The sequence below is a fragment of the Macaca nemestrina genome, chromosome 8 (genome assembly GCF_043159975.1).
Source record: "Macaca nemestrina isolate mMacNem1 chromosome 8, mMacNem.hap1, whole genome shotgun sequence".
NCBI lineage: Eukaryota > Metazoa > Chordata > Mammalia > Primates > Cercopithecidae > Macaca > Macaca nemestrina.
Window position 1 is genome coordinate 135872098 of NC_092132.1, and position 26320 is coordinate 135898417.

At 39.7% G+C, this 26320-nt stretch overlaps 1 protein-coding gene and 1 long non-coding RNA gene across 14 annotated transcripts in view; both read left to right on the top strand.

Annotated features, from left to right (window-relative positions):
• LOC105482130 (pleckstrin and Sec7 domain containing 3) overlaps nt 1-26320 on the top strand; it is a 710412-nt gene that overhangs the window by 516164 nt on the left and 167928 nt on the right. The gene's annotated exons all lie outside the window — the stretch shown is intronic.
• On the top strand, nt 1712-24674 carry LOC139355904 (uncharacterized). The gene is made up of 2 exons (XR_011607179.1): nt 1712-4897; nt 4993-24674. It is a non-coding gene; the product is annotated as an uncharacterized lncRNA (long non-coding RNA).

Consider the following 26320-nt stretch of genomic DNA (forward strand, 5'->3'; position numbering starts at 1 on the left):
CATTACTTAAGCTTTTACAGAATGCATAATTATGAGAATTTATAGGATTGTGGATTGTGGGGGACGTCTGGTTCAGAAATCTCTGCTGACTAGTTCAGAGTCTCAAAGGGAAGAAAATTGAAAGGGACATAAGGTTCTTAGAGTTGATGAAGTCTCCAGCATTTAAAATTGCTTATTAGTCTCTGTTAGTTGTTAAATTTTACAGCTATTCTTTTTCTTTGGGAAAGGAGCAGGAAGAATGAAAGTTTTCAAATCAACAGGTTTTCTTGTGAATACCACATTTTTTTAACATTTTGAGATACAGAGAAAGCCTGAAACCAGGTCTCTGCTTTTCTTCCAAGAAATCATCCAGCATAACTGAGAAGCAGAACTGACATGTGAGGCTTCCGCCCTTTCTCTGTCCCCTTCCCCTTCCCAGCTTCCCTTTCATATTCATTTTCATAGCTTTTTTTTCAAAAAAAAGTTTTAATTGACATATAAAGATTATATTTATCATGTACAACATGTTTTGAAATCTGTATACATTTTGGAATGGGTAAATCAAGCTAATTAACGTATGCATGACTTCACATAATTCACATTTTTAACTCATGCTTCATAACTCAAGGTGACTGCTTGGCCCTTCGAAGTCTGGTCCTTGCCAACCCCAGCAGCTTTGGTTCTTTCCTGCCCACATACTCCAGCACCACTGAACTTCCTTCAATTCCCAAACACTTTTCCTAAGCACTCTCTCTTGCCTCTAAGTCTCCATCCATTCTGTTTCCTCTGCCTAAAACACTCCTCCTTCCTTTTTGTCTGGCTAACTCATACTCACCCTTCAAGTCTTCCCTTTCCCTTCCTCTGAGAAGGCTTCCCTGTGGTCAAAGTCCAAATTAAGTGTTCTTTCTATGCGCACCTGTGGTAATTGGTTTTTAATTGACTTTGTTGAATGTTTCTATGAGACTGTAAGTGTGGAGAAGGTATAGACCATGTCTGTTGTGCAGAGTTCAGTGGATAGGAGCTTCTCAACTCTTGATGGAAATCTTGCAATGAGTATTTCAGTGCTCAACTGTATGGTGCAGAAATTGCATGGAAAATCAGAGAAGAGAGAAATCAGTGAAGGTTGAAGAGATGAGTGGAAGTGGGACTTGACCTGAACCTATAATGATAAACTCCTTTGTGAAGTTTAACACTCTCTCTTCTACTTCCCTTTCTCTGTTTTTTTTTTCTCTTTTTCTTAAAATCATTCATTCATTCAGCAAATATTGAAGGGTCCAGTATGCTTCAGGCATTAATCTAGGTGGTGAAGATAGAACAGTGAAAAATCCCTGCCCTCATGGAATGTGCGTTCTAATGGACTAAATGCATAAAAATGGGTTAAATATAAGTCTAGAAAGTAGCTTAGTAGACTAGTAGGGCAATGAGGAGGCCAACTTGATGGGTGGGATATGTTACAAACTTGGACTTTGAATGGTTTTCCTTAAGAGCATAATTTTACTTGGGAGAGTAGGTGGGTAATGGGAAAGTATAAATAACTTCTGAGCAAAAGAGACTTTTAGTCTGTAACTGGTATGCAGACACTGAAAGTAAAAAGGCCAGCTTAGACAGGACTGCCAAAATATGGGTAACGATAGCCAGCCTGGAATAGTGGAGTAGGGTTGTGGCAGAGAGGTAAAGATGAATAAGAGGGGTGTGTGTGTGTGTGTGTTTGGATTTTTTTTTTTTTTTTAATTTAGCTATTGATTGATTGAGATGGAGTCTTGCTCTGTCGCCCAGGCTGCAGTGCAGTGGCGCCATCGTGGTTCACTGCAACCTCCACCTTCCAGGCTCAAGGAAGTCTCCCTGCCTCAGCCTCCCAAGTAGCTGGGATTACAGGCACCCGCCACCATGCCTGGCTAAATTTTTTTTTTTTTTTTTTTTTGAGACAGAGTCTCACACTGTTTCCTGGGCTGGAGTGCAGTGGTGCGATCTCGGCTCACTGCAACTTCCACCTACCAAGTTCAGTCGATTTTCCTGCCTCAGCCTCTAGAGTAGCTGGGATTACAGGTGCCCGCCACTATGCCCAGCTAATTTTTTTGTATTTTTAGTAGAGATGGGGTTTCACCATGTTGGCCAAGCTAGTCTTGAATTCCTGACCTCATGGTTCACCCACTTCAGCCTCCCAAAGTTCTGGGTTTACAGGCATGAGCCACCGCACCTGGTCTGCCTAGGTGATTTTTATATTTTTAGTAGAGATGGGGTTTTGTCATGTTGACCAGGCTGGTCTAGAACTGCTGACTTCAGGTCATCCTCCCACCTCAGCCTCCTAAAGTGCTGGGATTACAGGCATGAGCCACCACACCCAGCCTAGCGTTTTATTTTCTAAAGAAAATTTCCTGGATGGTGGACTGTCTGGATAGTGGAAATAAAGGACAGAGATGAGTTCAGACTATCTAAAGTTAGAGCCCAGAAGTGCAGTTGGAACATTAAGACAGTAGTTGTGGTTTAGTTGGAATGAAGGTATTTTGCATAAACTGAATCTGAGATTTCATTAGACCTAGGTTCGTTCAACTGATACCTGTTAAGCATGCTCCAGGGGTTATAAAGATGCAACAGAACAGACATCGAGTTCATGTCCTAATGGATGCTAAGATGAGAAGAGAGAATTGTTTGGAAATCTTTTGCCATGAGCATGATTTAAAGTCATGGGAATGGATGGAGATTTGGGCCTAGTTCTAGGTAGCAGATAATCCTGTAGTTTATTTAAATCTTTATATCTAGGGTTTGACATCATAACATATTGATTATAATCAGCTATACAGCAGTTGTTATTAAAATAAGGTTACAAGAGCATATTGGGGAATTACAGTGGTTCTTTTAAGCAGCTATGTTCCTTTTCTGTATGTGGAAGACGGTAAAAGACATTTCTTTGTCTTTAAATTCTAAGCTGTCATTTCATTAAAGTTCAGTAACTTAGTGTCTCTGGCTGCTTATTACTCGGCAATATCTCACTAGCTCATCGATGTCAGTGTAGGCTGGTCTACAACAAATGCATAAAAGAAACAGAGGCCAGTGATTCATATGATTTTTAAACCGATTTGGCACAGGAGTGCCTTTCTGGGTTTAGGGAAGTGGTGGACAAGGCAAGAGAGAACCGCATTCAGCTTCTCCTGTTGTGTTTGTCTTCTGTCTTTCAATAACGTCCATGAACTGTGAGGTTAGTGCCTTGGCTCAGAGATAAGCCTGGCTTGGCATTGATTCTTCTGTTGTTACCTCAAGCTGTTTTCTAGTCCTCAAGAACAGCACTCTCAGTGGGTGTGGAAGTGGGCGGGACATGAAGCAATGGTTTTACATTGCATTGCCTGGCTACAGCTTGGCATTTCTTTCCTTTTTCTTTTTCTTTGCGTCATTGCCATTGGTGCCACTAATTTTGCTTCCCCTCTCTTTTATAACTTGTTTCTTTGGGAGTTGCCTAGAGTCTCTGCATTATATCTTCTTTGGTATTGTGGCAGTGTGTTCTTGGCCAATAACCTAAGAGATGATACCTGTTCGTCTTACAGGTTTAATGCTGGAGGAGTTCATTAAAAATAATAATAAAATAAAAAGGAAAAATAAAACTTCCTCTCAGGGGGTCTTCTTCCTCTCCCTGGCTGTCCTTTACTTTGGGACATGTACTGACTCCATTCTAGATGTCCCCGTCTCTCAAAAGAGGAGAGAGCGGAACATGAGGTGGGAGGGTAGTAGAAAGGAATGCCAAGCCCATTCATTGTCCCCAGTGGTTCCAGAAATCAGAAGCTAGCCTGCTTGAAGGAAGTATAATGGATTTCTCCCCTTTAGGACAAAGTGGGATTGGAATAGTTTGTTTTTCATCTTTCTTCTGACCCCAACCAAGGAAATCTATAATATTCTCTTCTTTGAAGATTCGATCCTACTTATATTTTCTCCTTTAGATATTTCTGTCCCTTGTCTGTTTGTAGCCCCTCTTCCCAAAGCTGACTGCAGAAAAAGAGAAAGATTACTGTTTTCTAAGTTTCCTAAAGAAAAAAAGAGTTCTTGGGGGCTTTCGTTGAGTTAGACCTAAAAGATGGATAGAATTTGGGTGGACTGGAGTGGAGACTTACTCCAGGCATGGGTTACATAGGAAATATGATGGGGAGCCCCAGTACCTAGAACCCGTTTGCTGCACTGAAAACTTTAATGGAAGATTATTTGGCAGAAAAGAACTAGGAAATTAGATTTGCTCAATGATTCCCAGCATGGGAGAATTCTGTTCACTTTGTCCTTAAAATCCTTTCACATGAGTTTTCTTTTTCTTTCTTTTCCGAACCAGTAATTTTGCCTAAGCCCATCGGCCCATTCCACATCTCCCAATGTTCCCATCTAGTTGTTACAATTGTTCTTTGTTAACATGTTTCTCCTTATATCCAGGGACACAGGCTGTTAGTTAGTTATATGTTATCTCCTTGCTGCTTTTATTCATGCCTTCATTTATTTCTTCATTTATTAATAAGCTCATTTGTTCTTGAATCATTTGTTAAGCCCATTTATCTTTCCCAAGTGAGGAATTACGTGCCCACATTAACTCTCTACACATCCCCCACCAGGCCCCACCAGCAGAAATAATTATTTTGTGTTTTTTATTTTTTATTTTTTTAGAGACAGAGTCTTACTCTGTCACCCAGGCTAGAGTACAATGGAGTGATCATAACTCACTGCAGCCTCAGACTCTGGGCTCAAGTGATCCTCCTGCCTCAGCCTCTTAAGTAGCTGGGATTACAGGTGCACACCACGACACAGCTCATGTTTTATTTTTTGTTGAGACGGGATTCTCGCTATGTTGCTCAGGCTGACCTTGAACTCCTGGCCTCGAGAGATGCTCCTGCCCTGACCTACCAAAATGCTGGGATTACAGGCATGAACCACCACATCTGGCCCAACAGTAAGAACTCTAAAGAGATTTCTGGCTTTAATATTACTGCTATTTTTTTGGCTGCCCAATATGATTTTGCCTCATTTTTCTTCTTCCATTTACAGACTGCTGTGTAATAGCCTTGGTGACAGGCATTACCCCTCTGCTTGTCCTGATGCTGAGATCTCTATCCACATGATTCTTCCACCCCTACCTGCTTATAAAGAACCCAAACTCTAGGCTCATATATTCTTCTTCTTTTTAGTACTTTCATTCTTATGTCTGTCATTAACCCTCGAAAGAATAATTTCCTGTATAACTATAGACTTGTAAGTTGACGGATCTTTGCTTGAGTTCATATGGCTGTGATAGTATTTCACTGCTGTGGCTACAGGAAGCTTCCTTAGGTCTTCTGATGTGTATAGATAAGGAAGTTGCCAATCACATTAAATTAATTTCTGCCTCAGGAAACCTGAGAGATTTAAAATCAATAAATGATTTTTCAGTGACAGTGTCTGGGAGAATCAACTCTTGTAGAAATTTATGTCAGAATTAAAAATGTATTATTATAATGTATTTATTTTTCTGTACTTGGCTTTCATATGATTGTTTATTTTAAAAAGGCTACTGTACTTTGCTGTGTTTATACTTACAAATGTCATTATTCTATAAACAGTGCAGTGCCACTGACATATTCTTTGAACTATTAGTGTATAGAAGGCCTTAGGAAAGATGGTATTGGAGATATAGAAGGAACAGGGTTTTTTCCCCCCTTCAAAACAGAAAGGGAACTCTGTCATATGTCTTTTAGTATTTCTTTCAGGATGTCGCTCTGTGCTAAGCATTTAATTGATCTTCAGTAGAGAAACGCCTATGGAACTAACTTAGATTATATTAAAATAGCTACTGAAGATCTTTTTAATGACTTTCTATAAAATGAGAAAGTGCACTGGATGATGAATGCAAAAATGAAAGAAAAATTAAATCCATATATGCACAAAGGCATTTGCAGAATTTGCATGACAGCTCATTCCTAAGTACTGCTTATGGCACTTAGCTTTCTGTGCAGATGAGTAACAACAACAGGAATATTGGTCATTATACCTGGCCTTTTCAAGGACGCTGCAACACACGTGTCACCTGCAGCCACATGTCTTTCCTTTGCTCCTGGGTTCATGCACTGCCCGTGGAGGAAACATTGTGGGTCACTCTTAAGAGGCATGAGTTCTGCTGTGTTAATTCAGTGGAGCATGGTTGGTTTGTTTGCTTGTTTTTCTCAAGCACCTGTTTGTCCGTTTGCATGCCACTATTATGAAAAACATTTTAAAAGCCTGAGTTAAGAATCTTCATCTTCTAATGGTTTAAATAGGGGAACAAAACTGATAACATGTAAAACAGCTAGCAAGGGACATAAGCATTCTGTAATTGTTGCCCATTGTGGGGTTCACATAATGGGTGCTGAAAGAGTTCAGAAAATTCGAGTTTGGAGGATCTATTGTAAGAAGGGGGTGCTGGTCAGAGGCAGCCTCAGGGCATCCCAGGCTGAAAAGGTCAGTATGGTTTTCTCACTCATCCATTCTTGCTGCTGCTTTCTCCTCCTACTTGGCTTCATGCTCTTGGAAATGAGATTGACATCTTTCTCTAGTGATTATATTTAGATACATTAATTCACATCTGTACTTCCTTGGGGTGGGAATGAAGGGGGAGGAAATGGAGAGAAAGAATTAATGTTTTCTATTTTTTAAAGATTAAGTTTATTCTTAGTGTGGATTACCTGTTACTCACTTGATGGGAAGCCTTTTACAAGGCCAGCTAGATAAGAGAAATCTCAGCTTATCAGCTGTGATTAGTGTTTTCAGCTGCTCTGGAAACAGAACATATAAGAACATGGATATTTTTAGATTCTGGTTTAACTCTTTTATTCTCTTTGCCAGCTCTAAAAAGTAGACTGAGCAAAGGTAAGGGTGAGTGTTGCTTCTTTAAAAAAGGGAACAACCAGCTTCTTGTCGAGTTAGGGAATCTCTTAAGACTCTGTCACATACATTTTAGTCCCACTGACATATTACTCCTACATCCTTGTGGGTAGTAAAGTTAAAATGTTTTAAATGTTCTTTGATCTTCCACCCACTGATCTAGTAGACGTTTAAGTTCAATACTGCAGCTGGGAGAAAGGGGAGTTGAAATTCAATTTTTACTGTTAAAAACAAGGCTCAACAATCATAGTCTGTATGTCTGCACTAGTTTAGAAATTGTAACAATAAATTGGTTTCCGCTTTAAAATGTGTTGTTAGTCATCACACTTTAACTTATATGGCATTACTATGTGTGACCTACTTAAAGATGGTAGTCCCTTCATTGGGAACAATATGTGTGCAGCCATTGGGTGACTCGTAGGCCTTTTAAAGAGCTGTCTTTTAATGCAACGTATTTTGAACATCACATTAAATAAATACTGACTGTGATTCTTTACAGGCTGGATTTTATTAGGTAAAGAAGTGTGATGAATCTATCTAGGGAACAATTTAGTAAACAGTTAAACCAGCAAATGCCTCCCTCTTGTCCTGTGTTAATAGGACACATATTCCAGAATGATCATCTGTTTATACAGAGTGGTTCCTGGAGCAGGAGTCCAAAGACCCAGGCCCATCTCTCGTCTTGCTCTTACACAGCTTCATAGCCTTGGGCATGTCACCTAACCTTATACAATATCACCTTCCTCATGTATAAAATGAGACATTGCATTATTGTCTCAGTAAATATCAATCTTTTTAACTTCTAAAGCTTTTACGGTCCCAGCTATGCTATAGAACTTCAAAGAAAAACAAAAGGATAAATACAGTGGTTCCTGGTCTTGGGCGACTCAAGCACTTGGTCCTAGTTCCTTGGGATACAGTTAGTTCATTCTGATAGACATTTGTAGACATACTTCAAAATGAGTCTTACATAGCACCCCAGGGTGCCTTCCCCACCCCTTTGGAGCCTGTATTGGAACATTGGCAAGTTTTCTTTTTATAAAAAAAGAAATAATTAATCCTTAAAGAGAAAGCAGTATTTGATAAAACAGTATCAGAAATTGCACACACCTTGTTTTGCTAGCCAGAAGTGAGTTTTGAGGGGGCGTCCAACGGGACAGATGGCAGTGACACGATTCACTAGGGTTCTTGGGGTGAGAAGGGCCTTTGCTCCAAGTGGGGTGTGGATTGTGGGCTTTTCTGCAGAGGCTTCTTTCCCCAAGAAACAGTGGAAAGCTAGTGATTTAAACTCCTTGTTCATACTGACGGACGAAGCTTTCTCCTCAGTGTGAATTTTTTTTCTTTTTCTTCACCTTGTCTTTTTAAATATAGGCTTATTTTTGCCCTCAGATTCTGGGGTTTGGGAGAGAGTGATATCAAATAGGAAAAAATAAAACCTTTAAGACATCACTACAAATAATAAATCACTGCTTTGGAATGTGACCCTTTAACCTCATTTTATTTTCCTGAGGACTTGCATTGTTGTAATTATGTGTGTGTTTAAAATGCATTGAGCAAGTGCATGCTCGCTCCTGCGACTGGCGTTGTATGCCATCTGCAGAGCACTGTGGGGGTGGCCAGGCAGGGAGGAGGGGTTTGTACTAAAGACTGGATTTTTCTTTTAATTTTACTGGCATATTCAGTATGTACTTCTTTAAAAACCAATTTTCATTTCACTTTTTGGTCATTTTGCATGTATTTTGTATTTATATCCCACTCAAGATCTTCTGATTCTTGCCAGTTGTTAATTGCTGTAAACACATATAATTCCTGGTAGTCTGAGGATATGGATAGAGGTTTGCTGCTGCTGTTGTTTTTAACTCTTGTTTCTTACATTGCTCATTCTTTTCTTAATAAAATTATACCCTTTTCTCAGATATTTTATTAAAATGTGTTGTCAATCCGAAGAGTCACCTTAAGAGGCTCAGAGGATGCAATTGTGCTAAATGTGTAATCCAGTAAACATCTGGTGGTTCATGTTGCTAGGAATGATTGGAATGTGCCTGGTACTTCAATGCCTATGTTAACAAAATATGGTTACGATTTTGGATTCAAAGCAGGAGCTTTGAGGGTTTTTTGTTTTCTGTTTTTGTTTTACAACCTAATTCTCAACTTGCAAGGGAATATCTCTGCAGATTTTCTCTGCATATATGAGTTTCCCATACATTGGATATGGCAGCAGTCCCTGATGAGTTGGGTCAGAATGGGGCAGCCATAACTGCCCATGGAATTTTATTTTACATTTTGGGGCATTAAGGGCAAGAAAACTTATGTATCTTTACTTTTTTGGGTTTCGATATGAGAAATATCATGCATTTATCACTATGAACACAAGAGGCCTGGTTTGTATTGTTTAATACTTTGTGTTTAAAGATCATGATATACAAAATACCTATTATCTGGAAAATCTTTGACAAAGCAAAATATACAGGGTTTTGCTATGTAGATATATGCGGTATTCCTACAGAGCTTTCTGGTTAAAATGAAACCAGCTCTAAAGAGTAGATTTCGGTAACTTGAAGATTAAAAATAAACTAGAACAAGCAAGTCAGGCTTTCTCAAAGTTGGAGGTGTCCACGGATAGATCGTACTATCTCGGGAAATAGTGGGTTCCTTGACCTGCAAATGTTCAAGCATAATTGTACAATTAGAATGTTGAACAAGGGGCTCCGCTAAACGAGTATTTGGACTAAATGATTTTTAAAGTCTTGTTCAAGTGAGATTCTATAGTATCTGTTTTGTTACAGTTTTATACGTATATGAATATTGTTTTAAAGCAGTATGAGTAGTAGCACATAATAAAGATAATGCCCTTGACCTGCCTTTTGCTTCTGCCATGGTTGTGTATGTGCCTTGAGAAAATTCTTTTTCTCTGGAGTTCTCTAAAACATGGAATAAAGCAAATGTCTGGATTTAGTAGTTTGTTCAAGCCAGAAACTCAATTTCAGATTTTTAAAATTTCAGTTAAAAAGTCGAAGTGAAAATGCAGCCTTGTTTAGAGGCACTTTGTGTATTGTACCCAGGAAACTTTTCACTTTGACAATCTAAGTGGCGTCCGCTCATACCCATCTTCCAGGGTACCTTCTAGACACCCGTTTATTGGCCAAACAGAGCAGAGTGCTTCTGAAGCAGGCTGCAGGACTGTCAGAAGTCACCACCACCTAATTTTCTATCTCTGTCTTAGCTCTTTCCTTTGAGCCTCATTCTCCTGATCTAGGATAACTCTGTTATCACTGAGATTCTTTAATCCTTTGTTCCCACAAGATCTCTACATCACCTGGTTGACAGCTTCACAGAGACTTGTAGCAGTCGAGTGGAGACCGAAGGTCTGTGATGTCTTTTTTTGCACGTTGTCTTGGCCTTTGTGCTGAACTCTGCTCTCCCCATTGCCTCCTTTTTGTAAAACCTGGTTTTCCCATTTTAGTGGGGTTTTGTTGCACCAAACCCCTTTCAAACTCATTATATCTCTAAATTGTAAAATTTCCTTGACTTCCTACTCTCTTCTGTCATCACTTCCTGCTTTTCTTGTACCATATGTCATCTCCTAAAGGTTTTTAGCGTTTTTCTTCAGATGGTATGACATTTCGGGTCTTAAGAGAGCGCTATGTTCAAAAGCATGGCTAATACATGAATACATGTGATACTTTTTGTTAATATTCTTCTGATTATAAAGTGTATTAAACATTTGTTTTAGCAAATCTGTATTTAAAAATGCATCAGTATTCCCAAAGCTGAGATAACTGTGTTTGAATATTCCCTTCCAGTCCTGTGTATCTGTCTGTGAAGCTAAATGAGCTAACCTCTTTGTAATCCCTGTCTCTGCCTACTTCATTGCAAGAACAAACAGAAACCAAAGCACACACACAGTAATATGCTAAATCTACAAATCTTCTTTTCTAATTCCCTATGGGGAAAAGTAAAGTTAATTTGAGCATGTAATGGATAACATGGGAAAATAGGTAAATATTGCTGTGATTCTAGATGAATCTAGATGAATGGAGGAATTAATAAAATAAAAGATTGTGAGGGTAGAAGACTGTTACATACAAGGTAACCTTGTTGAGAGTGTTGTTTTAGGAAATGGCGACAGGGTAGGGGTGTGGCAGCTGCTCCAGGAGGTCAGATACAGTCAAAGCATCAAGGGCTCACTAGGGCAGGGCAAAACTAATCCCGTTTCTGCCAAACGCGCTTGAAGAAAGGCTGTTAAACCCTTGGACAGAAGTGGGAGGCAATACACAAGCACATAAGTCCCGGAGGCAGGCCGCTGGGTACCACCTTGGAAGCTGGCCATCACCAGTCCCACTGAGCCAGCTTCAGCATTTAGTCTAATCCTATGGAGCATTTTTTGTGTTCTTCGATTTACCAAGTCTCACCGCGGAGAATTTAATGTTCGTAAGGGAGCTAGAGCAGGCAAAAGTGTGTGAAATACAAAGGAAATGAAGAGTTCAGATTTATGTGTGAAAAGAATTACAAGGCAGGCTGTATGGAGAGAACGCAAAGAAAGCATTTTCTTTTGCTTTTTTTATCTTTCTGACTGAGTCAAAATGGCGGGAGTTGACTCAAGTGGTTTTAGTGTGACCCTTCATCAAAGCCAGTATTGTGGCTACTTTGGAAAGTAAAAGAAATTAAGTTTAACATACAAACATGTAAAATACATAATGTAGCAAATTTGTTTAAAATTGATTCCCCTTCTGCAGTTTTGCTTCATGGTTTTTTTTTTTTTTTTTTAATTGGAGCAAAATATGTTTGGGCTGAAAAGCTTGAAACGTTAACATTGTAAAAAGAAAAGCAAATTAGAACATTCAGACCACAGTTATAATGGGTGACCTCATAACAGTAATAAATGCTCCTGGCAGAAGCATAATAGTTGCTAAACTAGGCATGTACTTAAGGCAGGAACTCCTCACTCCCATTCTGGAACAATTTTTAAATTGACATTTTCTTTTAAGTGGTTCCACTCCTTAAAAAAGTGGCCCATTGCAAATAGATGTTAGTATAAAATGCTTACTGTTTGAAAAAATAAAACAAACGTAATTTGGTTAATTTTATTTTTATTTCATTCTCATGTTTGGGTTTGAAATGTTTTTGTTTTGAGTTGCATATTGGAGGAGGGAACAAAAAAACCTTTAACACGAAGACTTTAAAATAGGCTGATTTCGGTGCTGGAAGCTAATTTCGTTTTTGTTTCTAACTAGGAAGAATCTCAGGTTTTGTAAGTCCAGAGGTCTGAATTTTGCTTTTTTTAAGAAAAAAACTTACCCTTGATTGACCACATCTTCCTGGAGCGCCCGGCAAGGGGTGGATGTTCAGGCTTGGGCCTGCTGCCTTTGGCTACTCCTCTTGGTCTTAGAGAAGGTGGAGATGATCATGCTTACACATGTGCTGTATCTGTGACAGAGTTATAGACTGAGAAATATTACCTTATAGGTCCTTTTTATTGAAAAAGTTACTTCATACAAGATCAAATGAAGTCACTTTAAAATTGTACATTTTTAAGCCATTGATGTAAATTAAGCATGGAGAACAGTTTATAGAACTAGAATGGTCTATTAAAAAAGTTACTCAAATCATATTATTCCTCTGCTTAAATCCTCATCCTATAACATCCTTCTACACTTAGGAAAATGCATGTAGACTCCTTATCAAAGCTTGCAAGACTGACTTGATCTGGGTCTTGAATACCCTCCCTGCCTCATCTCTCATTATTTTCTCTCTCACTCCCCAAGCTTCAGCCATCCTGGCCATCTTGCTGCTGTGTGAATACCCCAGGCTGATTCCCGCTCTCAGCTGTTTGTTTCCCACACCTGGAACACTTCTTTCATTGGCTCCTCATTAATCAGGGGCCTGCAAGAATCTTGTGTTTTCATAGAGGCATTTTTCCATTTATTCCACTGCAGAGCCTGGAAAGGTAAAAACTGTATTTCCCTCTCCTCTTGCTGCTCAGGTTCTGGTTGTGGTTTGGTGCCATATGAGGTGTGTGAGGTGAGTGTGGACCATCAGTGGCAAGTATGGATGTGGGCGTGTTTCATAGACGTTCAGCCTTGAAGTTTTTCTTTGGCCTTTCCAGCAATCAACTGTTTAATACCTGATAAATCATGTTTTAAGCTAGGTAAGTAGATTTTCTTCTCTGTGCTCCCACCCTGACCAATACTTGGGCCATGGCCGTCCTCTTTGAAATAGCACTTACCCACTCCTGCCGTTACTCTCTCTCCACTCCTGCCATTATGTTCTGTCCTCTTACCCTACTTTTGTTCATTAAAGCATCCAGAGCAACCTGAAACAACCAATGTATTTGCTTATTCATTTCTTAGCCACCTCCCTCACTCAAATCTATGTTCGATGAAGTTAGATGCTTTGCATTTTTACTGCGGTGCCTGTCTTTACCTAGAACAATGTCTAGCACATAGTAGGGACTCAGTAAATATGTGTTGGATGTACTTATGTGCTACAGTTTTTTGGTAGCTGCCTGGAGGGTTGGAGTAAGAATAAATTGCAGACTGCAATGGGGTTCAATAAATGAGCAGTATTAGTCGTAAGTGGTATTTGTCATAGGTTCTAGAGCTGCAGAGCCCTGTTGCTATGCCTGCCATAGATTATAACAACTGAGGCAGGGCATTGATGCCTGTGTTTGAGAAACACTTCCAAGTGATTTTGCTTTTTTAAAAATTGTGTTTTATTTAGCTCCTGAGATGAAATCTAAAGCCTTCTAGTCTGTAGGAAAAAAAATTCCATTTTAAAATTGCTGTCAGTTTATCAGTCATTAAGTTAGAGTTTGTAGAGCACTTATTCTTGAATAATTTGAATGAGGATAATTCAAGGAATAGCAAAATATTGGCTTTCCTAAAAGTGATGAATTTATAGATGGATAGTAAATACATACGAATACATTAATAATATGTTTCTTAGATCTGCTTAATCTAGGTCAATGCTTTTCAAATTGTAGATTGTAACCCATTAGTGGGTCGTTATGTTAATTTAGTGCTTTGTGAGTAGCATGTTTCTTTCTTTTAATTTTACATGTGCAGGATGTACAGGTTTGTTACATAGGTAAACATGTGCCATGGTGGTTTGCTGCATGCATCAACCTATCACCTAAGTATTAAGCCCAGCCTGCATTAGCTATTTTCCCTAATGTTTCCCTCTTCCCACCCCCTACATGCCCCAGTGTGTGTTGTTTCCCTCCCCGTGTCCACATGTTCTCCTTGTTCATCTCCCACTTATGAGTGAGAACATGCAGTGTTTGATTTTCTTTTCCTGCATTAGTTTGCTGAGGATGATGGCTTCCAGATCTATCCATGTCACTGCAAAGGACATGATCTCATTCCTTTTTATGGCTGCATAGTATTCCATGGTGTATATGTACCACATTTTCTGTATCCAGTCTATCACTGATGGACATTTGGGTTGATTCCATGTCTTTGTTATTGTGAATAGCGCTCCAGTGAACATACACGTGCATGTGTCTTTATAATAGAATGATTTATATTCTTTTGGGTGTATACCCAGCAATGGGATTGCTAGGTTAAATGGTATTTCTGGTTCTAGGTCTTTGATGAATCACCACACTGTCTTCTACAATGGTTGAACGAATTTACGTTCCCACCAACAGTGTAAAAGCACTCCTCTTTTTCCAAAGCCTCACCAGCATCTTTTGTTTCTTGGCTTTTCAATAATCACCATTCTGACTGGTGTGAGATAGTATCTCATTTTGGTTTCGATTTGCATTTCTCTAATGACCAGTGATACTGAGGTTTTTTCCCAGTAAGTTTCTTGGCTGCAGGTATGTCTTTCAAGAAGTGTCTGTTCATGTCCTTTTCCTGCTTTTTGACGTGGTTGCTTGGGTTTTGTTTTTTTTTTTTCTTCTAAAGTTAAGTTCCTTGTAGTCTCTGGATATTAGACCTTTCTCAGATGGGTAAGTTTGAAACATTTTTTTCCCATTCTATAGGTCGAATGTTTGCTTTGATGATAGTTTCTTTTGCTATGCAGAAGTTCTTTAGTTTAATTAGATCCCATTTGTCAATTTTTACTTTTGTTGCAATTGCTTTTGACATTTTCATCATGAAATCTTTGCCCATGCCTGTGTCCTCAATGGTATTGCCTAGATATTCTTCTAGAGTTTTTCCAGTTTTGTGTTTTACGTTTAAGTCTTTAATCCATCTTGAGTTAATTTTTGTATAACATATAAGGAAGGGGTACAGTTTCAATTTTCTGCATATGGCTAGCCAGTTTTTGCAACACTTTTTATTAAATAGGGAATCTTTTCCCCATTGCCTGCTTTTGTCAGGTTCGTTGAAGATCAGATGGTTGTAAATGTGCAGTCTTATTTCTGAGTTCTTTTTCTGTTTCGTTGGTCTATGTGTCTGTTTTTGTAGTAGTACCATACTGTTTTGGTTACTGTAGACTTGTAGTATAGTTTGAATTCAGGTAGTGGGATGCCTCCAGCTTTGTTCTTTTTGCATAGGATTGTCTTGGCCATACAGACTCTTTTTTGGTCCCATATGAATTTTAAAATAGTGTTTTCTAATTCTGTGAAGAATGCCAGTGGTAGTTTGATTGCAATAACATTGAATCTATAAATTACTTTGGGCAGTATGGCCATTTTCATGATACTGATCCTTCCTATCCATGAGCATGGAATGTTTTTTCATTTGTTTATGTCTTCTGATTTCCTTGGGCAGTGGTTTGTAGTTCTCCTTGAAGAGGTTGTTCACTTCCCTTGTTTGCTACATTCCTGGGTATTTTATTCTCTTTGTAGCAATTGTGAATGGGAGTTCATTCATGATTTGGCTCTCTGCTTGTCTATTGTTGGTGTATAGGAATGCTTATCATTTTTGCATATTGATTTTGTATCATGAGACATTGCTGAAGTGACTTATCAGGTAAAGAAGCTTTTGGAGTGAGATAATGGTGTTTTCTAGATGTAGGATTTTGTCATCTGCAAACAAAGACAATTTGACTTCTCTTCCTATTTGAATACCCTTTATTTCCTTCTCTTGCCTAATTTCCTTGGCCAGAACATCCAATACTGTGTTGAATAGGAGTGGTGAAAGAGGGCATCCTTGTCTTGAGCCTGTTTTCAAGGGGCATGCTTCCTGCTTTCTCCCATTCAATATGATACTGGCTGTGGGTTTGTCATGAATGGCTTTTATTATTTCGAGGTATGTTCATTCAATACCTAGTTTATTCAGAACTTTTAACGTGAAGGGATATTGAATTTTATCAAAGGCCTTTTCGGCATCTATCGAGATAATTGTGCGGTTTTTGTCTGCAGTTCTCTGTATGTCATCAGTTACGTTAACTGATTTGTATATGTTGAACCGGGGATGAAGCCAACTTCATCCAGGTGGATAAGCTTTTCAGTGTACTGCTGGATTGTTTGCCAGCATTTATTGAGGATTTTTGCACTGATGTTCACCATGTATGTTGGTTTGAAGTTTTCTTTTTTTGTTTTATCTCTGCCAGGTTTTGATACCAGGATGATGCTGGCCTCAACATGAGTTAGGGAGGAATTCTTCCTTTTCAATTGTTTGGAATAGTTTCACATGAAATGGTACCAACTCTTCTTTGTACCTCTGGTAGAATTCAGCTGTAATGCATCTGGTCATGGGTTTTTTCTTTTCTTGTTTGGTTGGGACGCTATTTATTACTGCCTCAATATCAGAACTCAGTGTTGGTCTGTACAGGGATTCAACCACTTCCTGATTCACTCTTGGGAAGGTGTATGTGTGTATGTGTCTAGGAATATATCCATTTCTTCTAGATTTTCTAGTTTATTTGCATACAGGTATTTATGGTATTCTCTGATGGTTGTTTATATTTCTGTGGAATCAGTGGTGATACCCCTTTATCATTTTTATTGTGTCTATTTGATTATTTTTTCTTCTTTATTATTCTAGCTAGTGGTTTATCTATTAGTTTTTTCAAACAAACAGCTCCAGGATTCACTGATGTTTTTTGGAAGGATTTTTCATGTCTCTATCTCCTTAAGTTCTTCTCTGATCTTGGTCATATCTTGTCTTCTGCTGGCTTTGGGGTTTGTTTGCTCGTGGTTCTCTAGTTCTTTTAGTTGTGATGTTAGGATGTCAATGTCAGGTCTTTCTAGCTTTTTGCTGTGGGCATTTAGTACTATAAATTTGTCCCAGAGATTCTGGTACATTGTGACTTTGTTCTCATTAGTTTCAAAGAACTTCCTGATTTCTGCCTTAATTTCATGATTTACCCAGGAGTCATTCAGAAGCAGGTTGTTCAATGTCCATGTAGTTGTGTGGTTTTGTATGGGTTTTCTAATCTTGAGTTCTGATTGGATCACTCTGTGGTCTGAGAGACTGTTGTGATTTCAGTCATTTTGCATTTGCTGGGGAGTGTTTTACTTCCAATTATGTCATCAATTTTAGAGTAAGTGCCATGTGGTGATAAAAAGAATGTATATTGTTTTGGGGTAGAAGGTTCTGTAGATACCTGTCAGATCTGCTTGATCCAGAGCTGAGTTCAGGTTCTGAGTATCTTCTGTCTTGATGATCTGTCTGATATTGTCAGTGGGGTGTTAAAGTCTCCCATTATTATTGTGTGGGAGTCTAAGTCTCTTTGTAGGTCTCTAAGAGCTTGCTTTATGAATCTGGATGTTCCTGTATTAGGTGCATATATATTTGGGATAGTTAGCTCTTCTTGTTGAATCGCACCCTTTACCATTATGTGAGGCACTTCTTTGTATTTTTTTATCTTTGTTCGTTTAAAGTCTGTTTTGTCAAAACTAGGATTGTGACCCCTGCTTTTTTCTGTTTTCCATGTGCTTTTCCTCCCTCCATTTATTTTGAGTCTATGTGTATCTTTGCATGTGAGATGCATCTGTTGAAGACAGCACAGCGGTGGGTTTTGACTCTTTCTCCAGCTTGCCATTCTGTGTCTTTTAATTGAGGCATTTAGCCCATTTACATTTAAGGTTCATATTGTTATGTATGAATTTGATCCTGTCATCATGATGCTGGTTAGTTATTTTACAGACTTGTTAATATAGTTGCTTCATAGTGTCATTGGTCTGGGTACTTCAGTACGTTTTTGTAGTGGCTGGTAACCATTTTCCCTTTCCACATTCAGTGCTTCTTTCAGGAGCTCTTGCAAGGCAGGTCCGGTGGTGATGAATTCTGTCATCATTTGCTTGTCTGAGAAAGATTTTATTTCCCCTTCACTCATGAAGCTTAGTTTGGCCAGATACTAAATTCTAGGTTGGAAATTCTTTTTTTTTTTTTTTTTCCTTTTTTTTTTTAAGAATGTTGAGCCCTGGCGCAGTGGCTCACGCCTCTAATCCCAGAACTTTGGGAGGCCGAGTCGGGCAGATCACCTGAGGCCAGGAGTTCGAGACCAGCCTGGTCCAACGTGGTGAAACCCCACCTCTACTAAAAACACACAAAAAATTAGCTGAGTGTGGTGACGGGCACCTGTAATCCCATCTACTCAGGAGGCTGAGGCTCACTTGAACCTGGGAGTTGGAGGTTGCAGTGAGCCTGAATCACGCCACTGCACTCCAGCCTGGGCAACAGAGAGAGACTCCATCTCAAAAAATATATAAAAATAAATAAAGTTGAATATTGGCCCAATCTCTTCTGGCTTGTAGGGTTTCTGCTGAGAGGCCCACTGTTAGTCTCATGGGCTTCCCTTTGTAGGTAACCTGGCCTTTTTTTCTCTGGCTGCCTTTAACATTTTTTCTTTCATTTCAACCTTTGCTGAAGATAAGGTATCTTAGAGTTGATCTTCTCATGGAGGATCTTTCTTTGGTTCTCTGGGTTTCCTGAATGTGAATGTTTACCTGTCTTGCTAGGTTAGGGAAGTTATCCTGGATGACATCTTGGAGTATGTTTTCCAACCTGGTTCCATCCCCCCTGTCTCTTTCAGGTACCCCAATCAGTCATAGGTTTGGTCTTTTTACATAATCTCATAGTTCTCGAAGGTTTTGTTTATTCCTTCTCATTTTTTTCCCTCTAATCTTGTCTGCCTGTCTTACTTCAGCAACATAGTCGTCAAGCTCTGAGATTCTCTTCTCCACTTGTCTATTCGGCTGTTGATACTCATGGTTACATTATGAAGTTCTCATGTTGTGTGTTTCAGCTCCATCAGGTCATTTATGTTCCTCTCTCAACTGGTTATTCTGGTTAACAGCTCCTGTAGTGTTTCATGATGGTTTTTAACTGCTTTGAATTGGGTTAGAACACACTCCTTTAGCTCGGTGAAGCTTGTTATTACCACCTTGTGAAGCTTACTTCTGGCACTTCATCTATCTCAGGTTCAGTCCAATTCTGTGCCCTTGCTGGAGAGGTGTTGCAATCATTTGGAGGACAAGAGGCACTCTATTTTTTGTTTGTTTGTTTTTGAATTTTCAGTGTTTTTTCTTTGATTCTTTCTAATCTTTGTGAACTTATTTACCTTGGATCTTTGAGGCTACTGACCTTTGGCTGGGGTTTTTGTGGGGTCTTTTTTGTTGATGTTGTTGCTTTCTGTTTTTCTTTTAATAGTCAGGTCGCTTTTCCATAGGGCTGCTGTGGTTTGCTGGGGGTCCACTCCACACCCTGTTCGCCTGAGTCCCTCCCATAGCTGGAGGTATCACCAGGGGAAGCTTCAGAACAGCAAAGATGGTTGCCTGTTTCTTTCTCTGAGAACTCTGTCCTGGAGGACTCTGTCCTAGAGTTTCTCTGAGAACTCTGTCCTAGAGGGACACTGACCTGATGCTAACCAGAACTCTGCTGTATGAGGTGTCTGATGACTTCTGTTGGGAGATCTCACCTAGTCATGGGGCACAGGATCCAGGAACCCACTTGAAGAAGCAGCCTGGCTGCCCCTCGGCAGAGTAGGTGCACTGGGCTGGGGGGATTCCCACTTTTCTGAGCTGACCAGACTTCTCAGAGCCAGTAGGCAGGAGAGATGAAATCTGCTGAACCAGAGACAGTGGCCGCCCCTCCCCTCAGAGGCTCCATCCCATGGATCAAGAGCTTTGTCCCTAAACCCCTGGCTGGAGTTGCTGGAATTCATATGGGGAGGCCCTGCCCAGTGAGGAGGGATGGATCAGGTCCCACCTAAAGAAGAAGTCAGCCCACGATCTGCCACAGTCACTGTGCTTCACTGTGGGGAATTCCTCCTGGTCTAAACTGCCCAGTCTCCCTGGCATGAGCAGGAGAAAACGGCCAAATGGAGCCACAGTGATGGCAGCCGCCCCTTTCCCCAGGAACTCGGTCATCTTAGTCTCCAGCCTGCTACCATGTCCACAACCCGAGCAGCTGCTGAGGGTCCACACAGCTCCGTGCTTGGGACCCAAGGCCCTGGTGGCGTGGGCTCACCAGGGGATCTCCTGATCCGCAGGTTGCACAGATACTTGGGAAAAGCGTGGTTTCCCTGGTGGGGTAGTACTGTCACTCTTCACTTCCCTTGACGGGAGATGGGAGTTCCCCTTACCCCGTATGGCTCTCAGGTGGGCCATTGCTCCACCCTGCTTTTTCTTGCTCTCCATGGGGCATGTCAACCACCTCGTTGGTCCCGGTGAGATAACCTGGATGCCTCAGCTGAAGATGCAGGATTCGCTCACTGTTTTTGTTCTTCTGGGTGGGAGCCGCAGAGGAGAGCTGCTTCTAGTAGGCTATCTTGACCCCTTTCTTGACTAGCATTTCTTTAATTAAAATGCAGTAGAAAATAGAAGATATTATGCATATTTGCATCTTATAGGTACTGGGTCATGATGAAAATGTTATTTGTTACAGAAGGTTAGAGTAAAAAATTTTGGAACAACACAGAGAGATAGTTGTATGGTCTGTAGCTCATAAGTGATGGCTCTACTCAGAGGTCCTGCTAAGACTGAAAGTTAGAAATTTTTCTATGGACAGATTTACCTAATTTTTTTTTTAATCCCAGGCCTAGAGCTGCCATGAGATGCTATGTTCAGTATTCACATAGGTGGAAAGTGGAGAGAGAGCAGTGAATCACCCCTGTGTTGAGCCGGATGCTTTACCACAGTCTCTTATTTAGGCCCTTCCATGCAATGTAGAGGAATTACTGTTACTCTCATCCTTAAATCATAAGAGAAAGGAAGGCTTTTCTGTTATCTTTATCCTCATATCCTCTTTGCCATATGTGTAAAGGAGGAAGAAAGAGTAAGTCTGAGGTTTAAAGTGAGCCCCATTAAAACTGTAAATTAGACAGGATTCCTCTCTCAGTTTTCCCTTTCTTCCCTGTCTCCAGGATCAGACTGGGCACCTCTGCCGAGATTGTGAATAAATATTCCTTACATCATTAGCCACCATTTATTTAAAAGCAAGGTGGTTTATTACCTGGTACAAGAGCAGAGGAGGAGAATGTAGGTGGCAGTGCCTAATATTTCCCTTGTTGCCCTGAGTAATTCAGCTCTAGCCCCAAACTTTGATGTCCTACTTGGCCACATACTGCAGTCACTGTGACCTGTCATCTGTAGATGACATTAGTGTCTGTCTCTTTCATTCAAGTTTGCCTTTTTGGGTCTTTTACTTCCCATCCCAAACTTTTCAATCTCACACTCTACTCTTTGCGGAAGAAGTATAAGAATTTTTTCCTAGCTTACTACATTTCTAATGAGTCTTATTTTATTATAATGAGCTAAAATTGGCAGGAGGTAACAAACATGGGCTCTGAATCCCAGCTGTGCCACTTATGACCTCAGGAATGTTATCAGTCATCTGAGCCTTGCCGTCTCGTCTGGAACATGGGAGTGATGATAATGTCTATCTCATAGTCTTGCACTTTCTGTTTTTATAAGATAATTGATTACAAAGTGTTCAGAACTGCCCAGCAGTAGTAGTAAGTGTGTGTGTTGTGGGGCTGTCCACTGTAAATCCCAATCCTCCAGTCTGCCAAGATAAGTAGGATAAGCCCTGCCCTGAAGCTGTTGGATTAATTTGGTCAGAAATCAATTTCATGAATATTTCTTGAGAATTGGCTACTCACCTGTTGCTGTGGGGTATGTATAGAAAACTTCAAGGAGCTGATAGTCATCTCGAAAAGTCTCAGACTTGACACATGAGCGGAGCAGTATAAAGGGGTAGTGCTGTCGTTGTGAATTGATGGGTAGGTTTTCTGGAAAGGGGAGGGTGGTGAGCTTTGAGGCGTTTTTGAAGGATGGGTAGTATTTGGACAGGCAGAGAAGAATATACAAAATCAGCAAAACAGGAGAGTAAGTATGTGATGTGTATACGTGTGTGGAGTGGAGGCTGAACGGGAATAAGAATAATAGGAACATGGAATTGCAAATGAGAAGTAGTCAAGATTGCTTTGGATAGAATGCAGTATGGAAAATCCTGATTTCCTAAATGAGAATTTGACTTAATAGTCAAGAATCTTTGCCTATATCTTCCCTCATTCCCTTATAAAACTTAAATTTAAATGCCAGTTTATTAATTTAAATAAATTCTGTCTAAGCTGATTTAAGCAGGACATTCTTTCCTAATAGGTAATTGACAAACTATATAATATGGTACACTCAGAAGGTTGCTTAGCTGGTGTGGCATCAGGACAAAGGAAGCTAGAGGTAGTGACTGTTTAATGTCATCAAGTTTAGGCAGCTTGATATAGCAATTTCCAATGAGGATGAATTTGCCAAAGGGCCACAAACCTCACAGTTCGTTAGATACAGCTTCTATATCCATCTCCTCGCTAGGTGATTGCCAGCTGGATGAAAAATATATCCAAGCCCATTAGCTAAGGCTTTTTCTCCCCTGGATTGTGCATGGATGGGCACCTCCAGTGCTCTTTTGTATGGCTTTTTTGCTATTCTTCTTTGGCCTACAGATAGTGAACAATAAGTATTTCTTTGGATATTGAAATGACTCAGTCAAGTCAGAATCAATTCCTTTTAGTTTGTTGACCTATCCAGTTGTTTTGGGTTTGTTGTTGTTGTTGTTGTTTTAACCAATGTGTGTTTGTGTAATACAGAGCTACAATAGAACAATTAGGAAATATAAAAAAGCAAAACAAGAAAAAATTCTTCCATGATGACAATTTACAGAATAATACTGCATTATGTATTTACTAAACAGCTTTTCTCAGTAACAAAGAACCCTAAAATCTTAATGGGTTGAAACAGTTTTTTATTTCCCTTTTCAATTACTTTTTGGTGGCTATGGAATGGCTGTGGCAGAGCTCTGCTTTAAGTGTCTTCTCATTGGGAGATCCATTTTGAAATAACAGTTTCTCAGTGACAAGACCTTCCTGTGGTGGAAGGGAAGAACAGGACGCTGAACCAACCCACACAGTGCATTTAAAGTTGCTGGAATGGGACATGGGCCCTATTTGTTCATAGTCCATTGGCCAAAGCAAGTTACGTGGCTATGGTCAACATCAATGGAGTAGGAAACTTTCCTTGGGAAACCTTAGGAGTAGGGTGTGCAGTAGATATTTGTGAAAAGTAGCATTTTTGATACTCTTGATGAGAAATATTCTTTCTTCACAAACAAAATACATTTGTATGTAGCAATACAACAACCCCATTCCACTTTCTTGATCACGAATACTCATTCCCCTCCAAAGGCAGAGTATACTCAACTCCTCCCCAAAGAAGAGTTATCCAGACATAGCCTATGTTGCATTCTTTAAGATATATATAGATATAGATGAATACATATTTAAGGGTGGTCTTTTTTACCTAGTAATATACTAAAAAGATCTTTACATATCAATATGGATTTCAACAGAATTTTAATATTTACGCTAGATTTCATTTTATATGCCTTATATTATTTAACCAATTTTTTTTTTTTTTTGCTCGAGACAAGGTCTGGCTCTGTCACCAAGGCTGAAGTATAGTGGCACGATCTCAGCTCACTGTAACTTCTGCCTCCCGAGCTCAAGTCATCCTCCCACCTCAGCCTCCCAAGTAGCTAAGACTACAGGCACACAACACCACACCCAGCTAATTTTTCTATTTTTTTGTGGGGGCAAGGCCTTACGCCATGTTGCCTTGGCTGATCTTGAACTACTGAGCTTGAGCAATCCACCCGGCTTGGCCTCCCAAAGGGCTGGGATTACAGGCATGAGCCACCACGCCTGGCCTAGTCCCTCATTTGTAGACATTGTTATTGTTTGCAGTTTTTGTTATTTTCAACAACTGCTTAGACTAAACATTTTTTCATTTCCTTAAGAATTCCTGAGTTGAAGAATGAATGCAGATGTTTTTGTGCTTTTTATTTGTATTGTTAATACAATAAATTGTTGTTTAGGGAGGGTGTTCCATACTATTTCTGGGCCAGTTTGACTGATGAAAATAGTATCTCATTGTCTCGATTTGCATTTTTAGTACTAATTTTTATTTTTATTATGTTTACGGAAAACTTGCTTTCTTCATTTTGGGGTTGCCCATTTATTTTTTCCAATTTTTAAATTGAGATATTCATCGTTTTCTTAATTGATGTCCAAAACCTTTTTATTTTTATTTTGAACATTATTATTACCTTTGTCGTATATGCTGATTATATTTTTGCTGGTTTGTCTTTTAACATATTTTTCTACTTTCAGTTTTTAATCATAAGCTGGACAAAGACATGAACGTTGTAGGAAGGCAGAATGAAAAGCACAAAGCAATAGAACTAGATAGGAAGTGTCTCAGCAGCTTAGCAGAACTGAGATGGAAACTCAAAATAAGGTTCTGTTATCGGGGCCAGGCGTGGTGGCTCATGCCTGTAATCCCAACACTTTGGGAGGCTGAGGCAGGCAGATCATAAGGTCAAGAGTTTGAGACCAGCCAGCCTGGCCAACATGGTAAAACTCTGTCTCTCCTAAAAATACAAAAATTAGCTGGGTGTGGTGGCGCGTGCCTGTAATCCTAGTGACTGGGGAGGCTGAGACAAGAGAATCACTCGAACTCAGGAGACAGAAGTTTCAGCGAGCCAAGGCTATGCAGCTGCACTCCAGCCTGTGTGACAGAGACTCTGTCTCACAAAAAAGATTCTCTTTTCCTTTATACCCAGAGTTTAAGATCCCCATTGTCTAAGTTCATCTTGCTAGACCAGGTTCTCTAGTAAAGGAAGATACTTCATTTAGAGTCTAGTAAGAAAAATAAATGTCCAGAATAAAGCTTTACATTTTTATTTCAGTAAAGTAAAGGGTTGTATGAAGCTATGGCATTTTTCTTACCCTTTAGTTGCCAAATGGCCTAAAAGTACTAGTGTTTTAAAGAGAGGAAAGAAATGTATCTGTTTTCAGTTGGGAAGTAGCATTTTGGTACATTATGCTTTGGTTCTTGCTTTTTCATCTTTTTGGCATTTGTTTTAAAGATCTTACCTGCCAGGAAGTTCCTTTTTTCTTTTTCTTTTTTTTTTTCTTTCCTTTTTGATGGATCAGCTGCTTTTTGGAATAAATGCTACAATTTTAGGACCAAATCAGTGATGTTGCAGTATTTTCAGGGTTAAAGCACTTTGGTTAATGTGAAATTCATTGTCAAATATACTTCAGGACAAATTACGAAAATGATAGCATTGATTCAACTGCATCCATTTTTATTCATGGCTTAATATTTTCAGGCTTAGTGTTATATATTCTCATTAGAAACATATTCATGTTATTTTACTTATTTAAAACAATAAACAACTAAAGGTTAGCAACCATCTTCTCAGCAATATTAATAGCATCCGTTGTACTGCAGTCATCCAGTCTTCTGTGGAAGTCAGTTGCATGTTATTTATTTTAACAAAGAATTCCATGTCCAAGGGAATTCTCTATATGGGATCTCTTTCCTGTGGGTGATTTATTTTCACTGGCAAAATGATACGTTTCTAGATGTTTGTGTGCTTACGAGTTTGGTTTAAACTTTTCCTTGAAAAGTGAATGCTTAATCCCCTCAGAGTCCAACCACCTAGTAATAATGAAGAACTGAAGGATAGTTGTTTCAGTTTCGATCTCTTGAAAGTGCTTAATAAGCACCTTTTCATACCTTTGAGGGGACCTCTCGGTGTAAGTCTCTGCAGGCCCTTGCTGAGCCATTGGTTCAGTAGCGGCAGGTTCATTTGCATCTTGGTCCCTGAGCTTCAGTGTCTATTACAGCTGCAGAATGCACTGGAAACTTCTGCCCTTGGTAGACTATTAATTCATCGAAGAGAAGAGCCTCGTGACAAGGCAGTGGCATCTGCTGGTGTCGTTGCCTTCTTTTTCTTGCATTCCTTTTTTAACCAAGAAGTTAAGACATTTCCTCCAGCTCTCGACACTCTCAAATAAGGAGAGTTCCTCCCATGAGGATTTCTCACAGCTCTTGCCTCACAAAAACACAGAAATCAAGATAATATCAGAAAAGACACGGAGAAAGGCATTTTAGGAGGACATGAAAATGGCTGTAGCAAGCACTATACAAAACAGTAAAATGCCTCTTATAGAGAGTACCTACAGCTGTCCGGGCGCGGTGGCTCACACCTGTAATCCCAGCACTTTGGGAGGCTGAGGCGGG